Raw genomic sequence first — 15,918 nt, 5'->3', positions numbered from 1 at the left:
TTTTGAGTCACCCTGTATATGCAAATCGAAAAAATTTGAATGGAATGATAAATCACAAGAAGAGACTCACCATATTTTGTACATTTTAGATAGGATTTATTCAGCAAAATTTTGTGGTGACGTCATAACTTTTTTAGGGGGGACGACCAAATACGTTTTGATAAAAAATTTACCATGCTTATGATAATTTTAAAATATCTTCAAGTTTTCGAAGCATTTGTACATTTTAGATATGATTTATTCGGCAAATTTTCTAGCTGACGTCATCAAGTTTTTGGAGGGGATAAGCAAATATATTTTGACTAAACATTTATTATGCTCTTTATAACCTTAAAACATCTGCAAGATGTCAGAGCATTCCGTTTCGTAGTTCATGATTAAATCAATAAAATATATTTACGCATTCATTAATTTTTTTGTGTCACTCTGTATATGCAAATCCAAAAAATATGAATGGAGTGATAAATGACAAGTACAGAATCATCATATTTTGTACATTTTAGATATGATTTATTCCACAAACTTTTGAGCTGACGTCATCAAGTTTTTGGAGGGGATAAGCAAATATTTTTTGACTAAAGATTTATGATGCTCTTTATAGCCTTAAAACATCTGCAACATTTCAAAGCATTCTGGTTAGCAGATTAAAAATTAAATTTCAAAATGTTGTTTTATATTTTTGATTTTTTTTCCAAAAATCTGGACGTTTCGGGTGAAAAGTCGATTCAGAGTTGTAAACTACATGTGTAGGACTATGTTATTTTATACAATTGAAAACCCATTTACTATGTACAATTTTGAAGTGACGTCATCGCATTAGTGGTGGGGATGATTAGACAAATTTTGGTTAGCGTTTTACCATCTACATGATATTCTTAATATAAGTACAAAATTTCACAACAATCGGTCGAGTACTTTCGGAGATTATCTGTCTAATAAAAATCCGGGGGCAGACGGACAGACGGTCAGACGGACGGACAGACGGACGGACAGACGGACGGACAGACGGACAGACAGACGGAAATGGGAGACCTATTTCTTCGTCTTCTAGGGGTCATGAAAGATCGAGAAAACGTAAAAGTAGAGAGTCGGCCGACGGACTCGATTACAATACTTCCTTTGCTTACGCTCGGGAAGTAAAAATGTAGATTTTATTTGCATTAATGAACATTGGCTCCATAATGATGAAATTTCAGCATATACATTTCAAAATTTTACGTTAAAATCCTTCTTTTGTAGATCTGTAACGTGCCATGGGGGTGTAGCCATATACTGTTGTAATGATAAAACAGAATATTTCAGCTCCGTCAACAACGTCTGTACATTATCTGTAGAAACCCACTGTAAAATTGCAGCTATTGAAGGCCTTATTTTTGTAATGATATCAGTCTATCGACCTCCCTCAGGTAATTTAAAAACATTTTATGAAACAGTGTCATCGTGTTTTGCAAATTTTAATGACAAAAAATAAATATATCCTAATTGCAGGTGATTTCAATGTTCATTTTCATGAACCTGATAAAAAAGCTCTAGAAATGTTAAATTTTTTTAGCTCCTATGGTTTAACAGCAACAAATAATAATAAAACTAGGAAAAACAGCTGCTTAGACAATATATTCACCAATTTTACAATTGCAAAAACTAAAACTTCAGTTATAAAAATTGGTTTTTCAGATCATGATTTTCTTTCTTTCAGTTTCAGTATACCTAGTCTTCCTCAAATAACAAAATATATAAACTATAGACCTATTACTTCTATCGGACTCTATAAGTTACATTCATACATGGAAGATCTAGACTCAAATTTGGTATTTCATCACAACAGTAATAGTATAGAGTTACAGTTTTATAATTTCATTAGGACTATTGTTTCCAACATAGAACGCTGTTTTCCACTGAGAACAAAAAAAATTAAAATAAACGATAAAAAATCGAAAATTCATTCGTTCAATCAAGACCTAAAAAATATGCGTGAAGTTCTTTGCACCATTGAAGAATTTAACAGAACGAATCCGTCGGAACAATTAAAAGCATTTATTAAAAAATATAGGCAATATTATCGTTCATAAATAATGAAATCAAAAAAAGAAGCACATGACAGATTCATTTCAGAATCGAATAATCCAATTAAAGCAATGTGGTCGCTTATTAATAATAATAACCAACGTGAACAAGTAAGTAACTGCAAAACATATATTTATACAAGTTTGGCAGAGAATATCGTAAAGAATCTTCCAAAATGTCATACAGATTATAGAAAATTTTTGAATAACAAAAAGGATTTAAACTTCTCTTTTAAAGAAGCTTCTTTTATTGAAATAAACGACATTATTACAGATTTAAAGAATACCAAAGGCAGAGATATCTATGGCATAAACAAAAAAATACTAGTAACCATTCGGTACCATATATTAAGACCTTTAACAAATTTAATTAACCTGTGCATTAGATGTAGCGTTTTTCCAGATTTTTTGAAAGTTGCAAAAATTGTTCCCCTTTATAAGAAGGGGAACAAAAATAATCCAGAAAATTTTGGACCTATTTCCATTCTTCCAATTTTTGCAAAAATTTTCGAACTAGTACTAAAAAGGCAATTGAATTTACATCTAGAAGAACATAATCTTTTTAACAATTCACAATTCGGTTTTAGATCTAAACGATCCACTACTTTAGCAATTAATGCCTTTAGTCGATAAAATAAATGAGAGTTTTGAAGCTAAAGAATTTGCGTGTACTGAATTTTTAGACCTCACGAAAGCCTTCGACTGTGTTTCCCACAGCATCTTAACCGAAAATGTAAAGAGAGAATATAGAGTTGCCGTTGAGGCAGGAGAAATAGATAGCGATGGGGTACCTTACAATCCGGTGATTGTTGATGGTGCATGGAGTAAGTCTCCCCTAGTCAAATTAAAATGCACTTTCAGGTGTTGGATTCATAATTGTGGTTAGCACCGAAAAAGTTAACTTACGAAAACCAAAAAATTGGTCTAAAGAGTTTAGACAGTACTTCCCTCGCTGTCGGAAACTTGACGACTGCATGCCTATTGTGTTTTTTTCTCATTACATTTTTGTAGTGGGAATTTAAAAAAAAATTGCGATGACGTCATCAACATTTTTGCAAGGACAAGTATATCAGTTGGGATAGATGTAGTGTAATACTAAGAATAAAATTATTGTATTCCCCAATTTTCGGAAAAATGAATTGGGTCGTTTTGAATATTGATTTGTTATAATCAATAAAATAACGAAACAATTTACTCACGTATACGGCGCCGGTGTGTAATATGAGAGGCAACTGAAAATCGTTTATGTATAAACATTCTTAATTTAAGATGACAAGCGTAACAGCATACGTGAGGGTCAAACAGAGAAACTGTAAACAAAACGACCATCGGTTTTATTGCTTCGACTTCCGCTTATTATATAAAACATTGGGTTTTATTTTAATTTTTGACGGTGAAATTCACAATTGGTTGATTATAAACATGTCTATTCCACATTTGCGGAACCTAGTCAGCGCATAAAACAAATGCACGTTTGTAATGTTAAAGTCGATGTAAATAAGCGTGCTACCCTTATGTTTCAACCGAGTTTTTACTTTAAAAAATTTTGTGTCTACCAAATTGCGTTGGTCCAATGTAATACTAATAATAAGTGTTGCCTTTAATTTAATCAATAAAATAAATTGACTTCATAAATTTTTTTGAGCCACCTCTTAAGAAAATTTTAAAAATATGAGTGGAATGATAAATCACAAGTACAAACTCATCATATTTTTTGCATTTTAGATAGGATTTATTCAGCAAAATTTAAGGATGACGTCATAAATTTTTTTAGGAGGGATGAACAAATACATTTTGAACAAAAGTTTACCATGCTTATAAGAACTTTAAAATATCTCCAAGATTTCAAAGCATTCGGTTTTGTAATTCCTGATTAAATCGATAAAATAAATTCACGCATTCATTAATTTTTTTGAGTCACCCTGTATATGCAAATCCAAAAATATGAATGTAGTGATAAATCACAAGTACCGACTCATCATATTTTGTACCTTTTTGGATAGGATTTATTCAGCAAAATTTTGGGGTGACGTCATCAATTTTTTAGGGGGGAAGAGCAAATACACTTTGATAAAAAATTTACCATGCTTATGATAACTTTAAAACATCTCCAAGATTTCAAAGCATTCGGTTCTGTAATTCCTGATTAAATCAATACTGGAACGTTTACAAAAATCAGCTTTTGACATAAAATGCTTGCAAATTTGGAACAGAATTGGAATGTTTCTTGACAATCATGCCTAATACATTTTTGACTTGTATCTTTTAAAAAGAATTATTTCCGAATTTATAGCTATTTACAATTTACGACTTACTTCAAGAATAAATTCCGTATTAGAATTTTACCTGATGTATGTTGTTAACTTATATAAGGTACCTTACATCGAAACGAGTAATTTGTTTTTTAATATGACATTGCCTTTCTTTATCATTCTATTTGTCTAACAATTATTGTTGTGCAATTATACGCGTGTAAATGAAAATAACTTTACAATAACTTATTTATGGGTAAATTTTTTTACCAATTAATTTAAGTTGATGGTTATATGTAATGGTAATAATAGCCGCGTAAAATTCACTCACTGTTTAGGTATACCAGATATCAAAAGCTATTAAATCCAAATGTTACTGTTTATTTTTTTTATGTCTCCAGCGTAAGCTAATGAAGTATTGTAATCAAGTTCATCGGGCGACTGGCTACTTTTATGGCTTGTCAACGTTTCATGACTCTTATCATACGAAAACATAGGTCTCTCGTTTCCGGTTGATAAAACGCTGACCAACATTTGTAATCATCCTCCTCATCATATAACGTCATCTCCAACTTTTACAGCAATAAATGTTATATAAATTAAAAAAAATAACATACTTTTTCATTTGTTGTTTATTGAGTTTTTACCCTAAGCATCCAGATTGAATTGAATTACCATAACCCTAACTTCTTGAGATTTTGGAAACAGGATATACTACATAAAGAAAGTTAAAAGAATCTGAAGTAATGTAATGATACTCTAGTAATGTAGTAGTGTAATAACCTCGTTCCCTACTGTATAGTATTGGAGTTTTCTTTTTTGGTTGTCATTATTTTTCGAAATGGGCACTGGTTTCAGGTCGTTTTCAAAAAAACATAAATTTTTTGATATTACACTCTTGGGCCAAATCTCTGGGTTGTAAATTTGGTCAAGTAAATCCACGTCGGTTCCAACTTTAAAAGCTAGACTTCGTGCTTCCTCATGCCTTGGTTGTGGTTCTATGACAAAAGATTTGTCGGGAAATTTTGAATTCAAGTGACGTTTTATTTGGTCAGCGTTTGTGTCTAAGGCCACTCTACCTACATATATCCACATTTTACGAGCCGCTGCGCTAAAAGTTTGGTCATCGCTGATACTTGTATCCAATGCGTTCGGCATTTTGGTTCCAATGATTTTATAATTCCCGGTATTAGTTTTTCTGCTACTATTTTGGTCTTTCCTTGGCATTTTTACATAGTTCTTATCGATGTCATTTTCATGATTGGTTTTTTGCAATATGTTAGTATCAGTTTCTGGATTTAGATACAGAGTGCCTTCACATTTCGCTTCATTACTCTTTAAGACCTGATTCTGGAGTAATTTACTTACTGCAGCTGTGGATTCACTAATTTCTTTCACCAGAACATTATTCGTGTCTCGAAGCATGGTAATCTCCCTTCGAAGAAGTGCCAGCTCTTGCGTCAATTAGCCAATAACACGTGACGTCATGTTGTGGCGGGAACTCAGCGTTTGACAAGCGCCGTGAAACTCCATAAGCGACAATGTTAACATTTTCGCATTTTATTTAAAAGTGTGGATATTTATTTAGAATATAAACACGTGAATAGCTTCTTTCATATCTTTTCTGTGTAGCAGGGTGCTTTTTTTGGCGATTTGAGTTTAGAAATACATAATAAAAATAAAAATACAGAACACTGTTTTGGTCTGAATTCCTCGTCATTCAAAATACATCCGTGTGTTTTAAGCGGGAAATTGAAAATTAATATTTTCGTTTGAGGTTACTGTGACGGGTTTAAGTGAAGGTGTGTGATTGGTTTTTAAAGTATGGATAATTTAAGTGATTATGCACCATGTCTTTCCGTCAAAGACAAAAACAGATATGTACAAAAGTTAAACAATTTAAACGGCGTAGATCCTTATACAATGAGTGCAAGTGATTTTAGTTTGTGTTTAGACGATGTCCCTACCATAACAATGAATACCATTCTAAACTTTTTTATTTTTAGAGTAAGTAAAATAACCCACAATAAAACTCGTGCCTTCAAAAGTCTAGAGACATTTATTCAATTTTCTCTTTTTTAAACAACTGTGTCTTTCAACATTACAAGTATTATGCGTGGATTTATTTTGATATCCTAAATTTTGTGATGGAACATAATCAGGATGGTCCACATCCGACAAATCTGCAGGTTTACCTAAAAGAGCACCAATGTAGTAATTTGTTAGAAACTGTAAATCTAATAGGTAGGTACTGTACCTAAAATAAAATGATCCGAACAAACATAGGAATACTTTACTTTGGCTTCGTTAAATCCACTCGTTTCAAGGCTTTTAACCAAAGCTTCCGCCTTTTTCCCCATCCTTTATATATTTACCATTATTGTTGCTAATTGCTGCGAAAGGACTATAAAATTTGTCCGCATTTCTGGTGCTTCGATTTGCGCAACCCACAACAGCACAAAATTCAGGCATTTTCTCCTAAAATACAAAATATTATAATATTAAGATGCTAGTGTATTTAAAAAACATTGATGTACATTAACAAAGAATTAATTTGCAAAACAAATAATATAAGATGCATCGAAGTTAACCTGTACATCACATTGGAAAACATTATTTTTTAAGCATATTCAAACGTTATGGTGCGTTTTACAAATATCTACACAGTCTAGAAACTGTAACAAACTTACCAAACTATAAAAACACAGTTGACACACTCTCAAATTTAAATGAATTCCGAAAATATTAGCATTGACTCTTATGAGAAAACCGGCTAGTTGTCAAACGCTGCCATCTTGATGACCTCGGATGACGTCAGTGTATTTGGCTAATTCCCGTGTTTTTTCTTGCACTATTTCCTCGATTAAATTTCGAAGTTCGTCGGTAACACTAGGCAACTGTTTAGCACTACGTGTACTACCACCCATAGTTTTAATGTGTTTAATTAATTAATGAAAATTATAGCGCAGTGTAAAAATCACGCGCCCACTTTTTGGCAGTTCAGCAGATATATATATATAATATATTTTTACTTTAGGTGAGTGTGTCTAGATAATTGGTGAATCGCACCTACAATTTCTCAAATATGGTATTTTCGGTTACAAGGTTAGATTTATAGTAAATATATCGCAATAAAACGTCGCAATAACTCGCCATCCTGAAGCAACAACATTTTGAATTCCAACTGTCTCAACGAAAATAAGTAAACAACTATTTGCACTGTTGGAACGTGTACACTTAATCGAAGGTATAATGTTGAAAATTCGTAAAAATTGTTAGAAGTGGTTAAATACATAAAATTACGTACACAGTCATGCTTATTGCGATTCAATTCGTATAATCTTATCATTTGTTTACTGTTTGCAGCTGTTGGCAAAACTTCATTATGACAACTCTGAGCGCATCTTCCACGAGGCAAATATTCTGCGCTGGTCATAAAGAACTTCAGAATCCGACATTCATTCAGATGCAAGGTTGGTATTGAGCAAATTAAAAAGTATAAGCATATTCACCATCAGGTTCGTTTAATTTTTAGCAGCAATATAGATTTCGTGATTTAGATTTTTACTTCCCGATTGTAAGGTAAGGAAGTATTGTAATTGAGTCCATCAGGCGACTGGCTCTTTTCATATTTTATGGATGCATCATGATATCTAGAGTACGAAAAAATGGGTTTCGCTTTCCATCTGTCTGTCTGTCAATATCTCTGCCGTCTGTGAATTTTTTAGACAGATAATCTCCGAAACTACCGAATCGGTTGAAGTCAAGTAAAGAATAAGACAACACACTAAACATCTGTAGACTGCAGACGCAGCCTTCTTAGGTTTCATCAGTACAGCATATTTCAATGGTTGTCTATTAATTAAAGTATATATTTAAGCTTAAGGGTCCCCAGTCGTCGCCCGCAAAATCGGTTTCAGTGAGAAGAATTATTTTTTGTAACTATGCAACCCAAAGTACCGATCCACGGCAGGTAGCGACCCAAGAGAGGAGAGATTATGGTCACTGTAGGGAGTCCGTCATAAAATGCAAATCGGTAAACAACACCAGATAAGCTTATTTATTTTCAAATGAAGGGCACAGGGAAATAACCATCGAAATCCATTTGTATGTGTTTTGAAAGAAATTGAGTTGAAAGTTTAAAATGCTGCGGAAAATAGATTGAGAAACCCACAAGGTTCAGTCGAACACAACTTTTTATTTTCTTTATAATGTTTTAAAAATATATAAAATAAACTGTTTATGTTCAAATATAACAGCAAAAAAAATTGGTGGAAAATTGTTTCGACAGAACTTTCCTCGCACCGAAAATACAATGAAACATATCCAGCATTTTCGAGTTAAATTTTTACTTTAGGAACACAATTTTGTGATGAAATCATCAACATTTTGCAAGGACACGTAAATCAATATACATTAGACTAAAAATAACAGTATTCCAAAAATTTGTGGGAAAATGGAGTGAGTCGAGACTGATCTAATCAATAGAATAAATTGACTCATTCATTAATTTTTTTGGGCCACCTAGGTATATAGGCAAATCTAAAAAAATATTAAAAAAATTGGTCTAAAGAGTTTAGACAGTACTTCCCTCGCTGTCGGAAACGTGACGACTGCATGCCTATTATGTTTTTTTTTCGCAGTGGATTTCAAAGAATTCGGTTTTGTAGTTCCTGATTAAATCAATAAAATATATTTACGCATTCATTAATTTTTTTGAGTCACTCTGTATATGCAAATCCAAAAAATATAAATGGAGTGATAAATGACAAGTACAGACTCATCATATTTTGTACATTTTAGATATGATTTATTCGGCAAACTTTCGAGCTGACGTCATCAAGTTTTTGGAGGGGATAAGCAAATATATTTTGACTAGACATTTATTATGCTCTTTATGACCTTAAAACATCTGCAAGATTTCAGAGCATTCGGTTTTGTAGTTCCTGATTAAATCAATAAAATATATTTACGCATTCATTATTTTTTTTGAGTCACCCTGTATATGCAAATCCAAAAAATATGAATGGACTGATAAATTACAAGTACAGACTCATCATATTTTTACAGTTTAGATAGGATTTATTCGGCAAACTTTCGAGCTGACGTCATCAATTTTTTGGAGGGGATAAGCAAATATATTTTGACTAAACATTTATTATGCTCTTTAGAACCTTAAAACATCTGCAAGATTTCAAAGCATTCGGTTTTGTAGTTTCTGAGTAAATCAGTAAAATAAATTTACGCATTCATTAATTTTTTTGAGTCACCCTGTATATGCAAATCCAAAAAATATGAATGGAGTGATAGATCACAAGTACAGACTCATCATATTTTGTACATTTTAGATATGATTTATTCCACAAACTTTTGAGCTGACGTCATCAAGTTTTTGGAGGGGATAAGCAAATATTTTTTGACTAAAGATTTATGATGCTCTTTATAGCCTTAAAACATCTGCAACATTTCAAAACATTCTGGTTAGCAGATTAAAAATTAAATTTCAAAATGTTGTTTTATAATTTTGATTTTTTTTCCAAAAATCTGGACGTTTCGGGTGAAAAGTCGATTCAGAGTTGTAAACTACATGTGTAGGACTATGTTATTTTATACAATTGAAAACCCATTTACTATGTACAATTTTGAAGTGACGTCATCGCATTAGTGGTGGGGATGATTAGACAAATTTTGGTTAGCGTTTTACCATCTACATGATATTCTTAATAGAAGTACAAAATTTCACAACAATCGGTCGAGTACTTTCGGAGATTATCTGTCTAATAAAAATCCGGGACAACAGACGGACAGACGGACGGACAGACGGACAGACGGACGGACAGACGGACAGACGGACAGACGGACGGACAGACGGACAGACGGACAGACGGACAGACAGACGTAAATGGGAGACCTATTTCTTCGTCTTCTAGGGGTCATGAAAGATCGAGAAAACGTAAAAGTAGAGAGTCGGCCGACGGACTCGATTACAATACTTCCTTTGCTTACGCTCGGGAAGTAAAAATTGGTCTAAAGAGTTTAGACAGTACTTCCCTCGCTGTCGGAAACGTGAAGACTGCATGCCTTTCATGTTTTTTTTTCGCAGTAGATTTCAAAGCATTCGGTTTTGTAGTTCCTGAGTAAACCAATAAAATAAATTTACGCATTCATTTTTTTTTTCTTGAGTCACCCGGTATTAAGAAATTCAAAAAATTTGAATGGAATGATAAATCACAAGAAGAGACTCATCATATTTTGTATATTCTAGATAGGATTTATTCGGCAAACTTTTGAGCTGACGTCATCAGTTTTTTGGAGAAGATAACCAAATATATTTTGACTAAAAATTTATTATGCTCTTTACAACCTTAAAACACCTGCAAGATTTCAAAACATTCAGTTCTGTAGTTCCTGATTAAATCAATAAAATACATTTACGCATTCATTAATTTTTTTTAGTCACCCTGTATATGCCAATCCAAAAAATATGAATGGGGTGATATATCACAAGCACAGACTCATCATATTTTGTACATTTTGCATAGGATTTATTCGGCAAACTTTTGAGCTGACGTCATCAAGTTTTTGGAGGGGATAACCAAATATATTTTGAGTAAAGACTTATGATGCTCTTTATACCCTTAAAACATCTGCAACATTTCAAAACATTCGGATTAGCAGATTCAAAATTAAATTGCAAAATGTTTTTATAATTTTGATTTTTTTTCCAAAAATCTGGACGTTTAGGGTAAAAACTCAATTCGGAGTCGTAAACTACATGTGTAGGACTATGTTATTTTATACAAATTAAGACCCATTTACTATGTACAATTTTGAAGTGACGTCATCGCATTAGTGGTGGGGATGACTAGACAAATTTTGGTTAGCGTTTTACCATCTACATGATATTCTTAATATAAGTACAAAATTTCACAACAATCGGTCGAGTACTTTCGGAGATTATCTGTCTAATAAAAATCCGGGACGGCAGACGGACAGACGGACGGACAGACGGACGGACAGACGGACAGACGGACAGACGGACAGACGGACAGACAGACGGAAATGGGAGACCTATTTCTTCGTCTTCTAGGGGTCATGAAAGATCGAGAAAACGTAAAAGTAGAGAGTCGGCCGACGGACTCGATTACAATACTTCCTTTGTTTACGCTCGGGAAGTAAAAATTGTACAATTAAAATTTTTTATTTGCATTCGCGGCATGTGTAATTCATATAAATCTTTTGCCCTTCTAATATAAACACACACAGGAATAAATAGTAATATTGGAATAAGTTTACTGGAGATATCACGTAAAAACGTGCCTATAATACTCTACCTCATAGGTGGTGCGGAAAAGAGTATCAAAAAATTGGTCTAAAGAGTTTAGACAGTACTTCCCTCGCTGTCGGAAACGTGACGACTGCATGTCTATTATGTTTTTTTTCGCAGTAGATTTGGTTTTTTTTTGAGTCACCCGGTATATGCAAATTCAAAAAATATGAATGCAATGATAAATTACAAGTACAGACTCATCATATTTTGTATATTCTAGATAGGATTTATTCGGCAAACTTTTGGGCTCACGTCATCAGTTTTTTGTAGAAGATAATCAAATATATTTTGACTAAAAATTTATTATGCTCTTTATAACCTTAAAACATTTGCAAGATTTCAAAACATTCGGTTCTAGAGTTCCTGAATAAATCAATAAAATACATTTACCCATTCATTAATTTTTTTGGGTCACCTGTATATGCAGATCCAAAAACTATGAATGGAATGATAAATCACAAGAAAAGACTCATCATATTTTGTACATTTTAGATAGGATTTATTTAGCAAAATTTTGTGGTGACGTCATAAATTTTTTAGAGGGGATAAGCAAATACATTTTGATCAAAAACTTACCATGCTTATGATAACTTTAAAACACCTTCAAGATTTCAAAGCATTCGGTTTTGTAGTTCCTGAGTAAATCAATAAAATAAATTTACGCATTCATTAATTTTTTTGAGTCACCCTGTATATGCAAATCCAAAAAATATGAATGGAGTGATAAATTACAAGTACAGACTCATCATATTTTGTACAGTTTAGATAGGATTTATTCGGCAAACTTTCGAGTTGACGTTATCAATTTTTTGGAGGGGATAAGCAAAAATAAGTAAAGATTTATGATGCTCTTTATAGCCTTAAAACATCTGCAACATTTCAAAAGATTGGGATTAGCAGATTCAAAATTAAATTGCAAAATGTTGTTTTCTAATTTTGATTTTTTTTCCAAAAATCTGGACGTTTCGGGTAAAAACTCAATTCGGAGCCGTAAACTACATGTTAGGACTATATTATTTTATACAATTTAAAACCCATTTACTGTGTACAATTTTGAAGTGACGTCATCACATTGGTGGTGGCGACGATTAGACAAATTTTGGTTAGCGTTTTACCATCTACATGATATTCCTAATATAACTACAAAATTTCACAACAATCGGTCCAGTACTTTCGGAGATTATCTGTCTAATAAAAATCCGGGACGCAGACAGACGGACAGACGGACGTACAGCACTGCTGGTGTTAATCCTGTATGGCCCCTTTGAATGAAGTCCAAATTTCCTCGTTCCCCTCTCTGCCTTCTCACACGGATTCATTCATCTGATTTTCATAAGCAGAACTTGGACTTGTCGCTGAAGACGACACTGTTTCATTCATGCTCCCAGTGCGGTCTATCGTTACACCATTATCGTCCAGTGTGATGTGTGATGATTATTGCAGGACAAATTAAACAGAATAAATACACAAATTGGTCCATTTATTGGTGCTGGGTGCAGCACGTGAATCCCTCCACAAAACTCCTGGTCGTAGTGCGCGACCCCGTCACACGAGTCATCTTCGACTACACTCAGGCCGTATCCAAGATCCCCGAGATGAATCCCTTCGAACAGCTCGTCTTCTTTAACACCTCCATCGGCAGCATCGTGTCAAGTCCTAGGGGCCCATCAAGCTAGGGATTTACTCGCGCTAATTGAAATGATTTTATTCAGTGTGATGATTATTATATTCATAGCACAAATTAAACGGAATAAATACGTAAATTGCGCAATATATTTTACGAGTCTTTTGCTGGTGTCGAGATTTTAGTAAGTTTTTATTACATCTTCTACTGAGATTAGATGACAAAGCGAGGGCATGCTTATTCTTCGATAATCAATTTAATCAGTAAGTAATAACTTTCATGACAATGTTGTAAAATGCATCTACATACGCATTTGTTCATTTTTCACGAGCAACAACTTCATAAAATATTTTTTTAGATTTGCATATACAGGGTGACTCAAAAAAATTAATGACTGCCTGAATATATTTTATTTATTTAATCAGAAACTACAAAACCGAATGTTTTGGAATCTTGGAGATCTTTTACAGTTATCATAAGCATGGCAAATTTTTAAATAAAATGTATTTGCCTATTTCCTCTATAAAATTGTCACCCCAAAATTTTGCTGAGTATCAAAAATGTACAAAATATGATGAGTCTGTACTTGTCAGTTATCATTCCATTCATATTTTTTAGATTTGCTTAACAGGTAGCTCAAAAAAATTAATGAATTTGTCAATTTATTTTATTGATTAAATTAGGAATAGTTCACTCCATTTTTCCGACATTGGAGATACAATACTGTTGTTATTAATATTACATTGCACCAACCTAATTTGGTTGGCACAAAATTTTGTAAAGTAAAAACTCGTTTGAAACATAGGCGTAGCACACTTATCTACATTTACTTTAACATTACAGACGTGCATTTGTTTTGTTGCGCTGACTAGGTTCCGTGAATGTGGTATAGACAAGTTATAATCAACGAATTGTGAATTATAAAAAAAAGGTCTGGGCGAGCATCGGTATAGTTTACAGTTTCTCTGTTTGACTTTTACGTGTATAATCTCAACAAGTGATACGGCTTGTTGTCTTAAATTAAGAATGCTTATCATAAATGATTTTGAGTCGCCTCTTCTAATACATGCAGCATACGACAGTAAACTGTTTCGTTATTTTAGTTATTATAAATCAATATTCAAGACGACCCAATTCATTTTCCCCAAAAATTTGGGAATACAGAACTTTTATTTTTAGTATTACACTACATCATGTCATCAATGTCATCGCAAATTTTTTTTAAATTGCCCCGCTACAAAAATGTCCTGTATTTGTTTTTTATTGATCAGATTAAGAACTTCATTTTCTAAAAAATGTGAGAATACCCTCGTTTTAATTAACCATGATTAAATACGAATGGCCTAATTATTCATTTTAGTCCTCTGTTTTCAGGACACCACTCATTCAAATCAAACAAATTTCTACGTGACAATCTTTCCATGTGTAAACATAAACAAACGAGGTTAAGCATGTACACTGATAAGATTTTTTCCGTTTGTTATTTGTTTTGAATATATTTCATTTTGTGCTTGGAATTTACAACCGCACGGCGCAAACGAGGTGTCATTTACACCACTGGCTTTTAGTGTATAAAAGTTATCAGAAAACAAAAATTTTGTATAATTTTTCAAAGAAGCGGGATTTGTTAGACTGTACTTTAAGGGCGAGGGAAGTTCTGTCGAAGTAACCTTGCACCAATTTTTTTTAAATAGCTTCAGAACCCCAAAGCTCTTTCTGTTCACAAGTAAATTGCTATACTGCGCTGCTAGTATTAACTTGCTTTATGGTAACGGCTTCTGTATAATTTATTTTGTTTTTTTTCCAGATCACCGCATAATTTGGTCCCAGAAGCCCCAAAATGTATTCAGCCGAATAAGAAATTTTCCTTTAATAGGATTAACTGGGAATTGTATTAGATACAAATATTTATCTTTAATAAATTAATGAAAATAAGTTTTTTGTTGTTGATTTCATGTGATTGTACAATTCTAATTTTTAAAGGAAGGCACTAGCTCACTAGAAAAAGTGTAAAATAATACTGTAGTTTTAGATTAATTGACGGAATACTTGAAAAAATGAGAAACAGTCTTACCAAAATTTTGATTTAAATTAAAGGGGTAGTGAAATGGTTAAGACATATTAACTTAAAAGATATTAAAAAATGTTGCTTTTTGAAATGTAAACGACTTGTTTCTAATTTTATAAATAACTTCGAAATCAAACAGAAAATGCGAGCACGGGGTGACGTCATTCGTGGTTGCATCTCGGGCGGTCTTATGCACATAAACGTGTTATTCATCGTGAATAGTGTATGATTGTCGCTTGTCGCTTAAAATAAAAAATACCTCAATGCTGTGCTTACGGATGAGAAGTTAGGTATATAATACGGCTTCTAGACCCAGCTCAAATGAGGTCAAACTGGTCCAGCAGCCCCATTGCTTTTTACCGTTAGACCATTGACCTCTGAGGTCTGCATGTGTCGTCCCGAAAAAATAATAAAAAAATTTTTATGATGTAGATTACGAAAAAAACGTAATTTTATAGAAGTAAAATTGACAACACTGCACACACCTAATGCGGGAATACTCCTGGCCTACTTTCTGGTTTCTTAGTAACGATGCTGGGTGAAATCCACCTTCATTTTTTATCAGGCAAACATTGTTATTA

At 33.0% G+C, this 15,918-nt stretch overlaps 1 long non-coding RNA gene across 3 annotated transcripts in view; it reads left to right on the top strand.

The window, feature by feature from the left end:
• The window catches only part of LOC135119708 (uncharacterized), a 56,600-nt gene extending 41,396 nt beyond the window's left edge, over positions 1–15,204 (top strand). The window contains exons 1-3 of one of the 3 annotated variants that reach the window (XR_010278342.1): positions 6,990–7,352; positions 7,682–7,788; positions 15,077–15,204. This is a non-coding gene — a long non-coding RNA (uncharacterized LOC135119708). The other 2 variants (XR_010278343.1, XR_010278345.1) reach the window with 2 other exon arrangements.
• The last annotated feature ends 714 nt before the right edge of the window (positions 15,205–15,918 follow it).

The sequence above is a fragment of the Zophobas morio genome, unplaced genomic scaffold, assembly GCF_036711695.1.
Source record: "Zophobas morio isolate AGI-343-1 ecotype UQ-CSIRO unplaced genomic scaffold, CSIRO_AGI_Zmor_V1 ptg000283l, whole genome shotgun sequence".
Classification (NCBI taxonomy): domain Eukaryota; kingdom Metazoa; phylum Arthropoda; class Insecta; order Coleoptera; family Tenebrionidae; genus Zophobas; species Zophobas morio.
The sequence above is the reverse complement of the archived record's forward strand: the minus strand, read 5'-3'. Positions and strand labels throughout refer to the sequence as shown.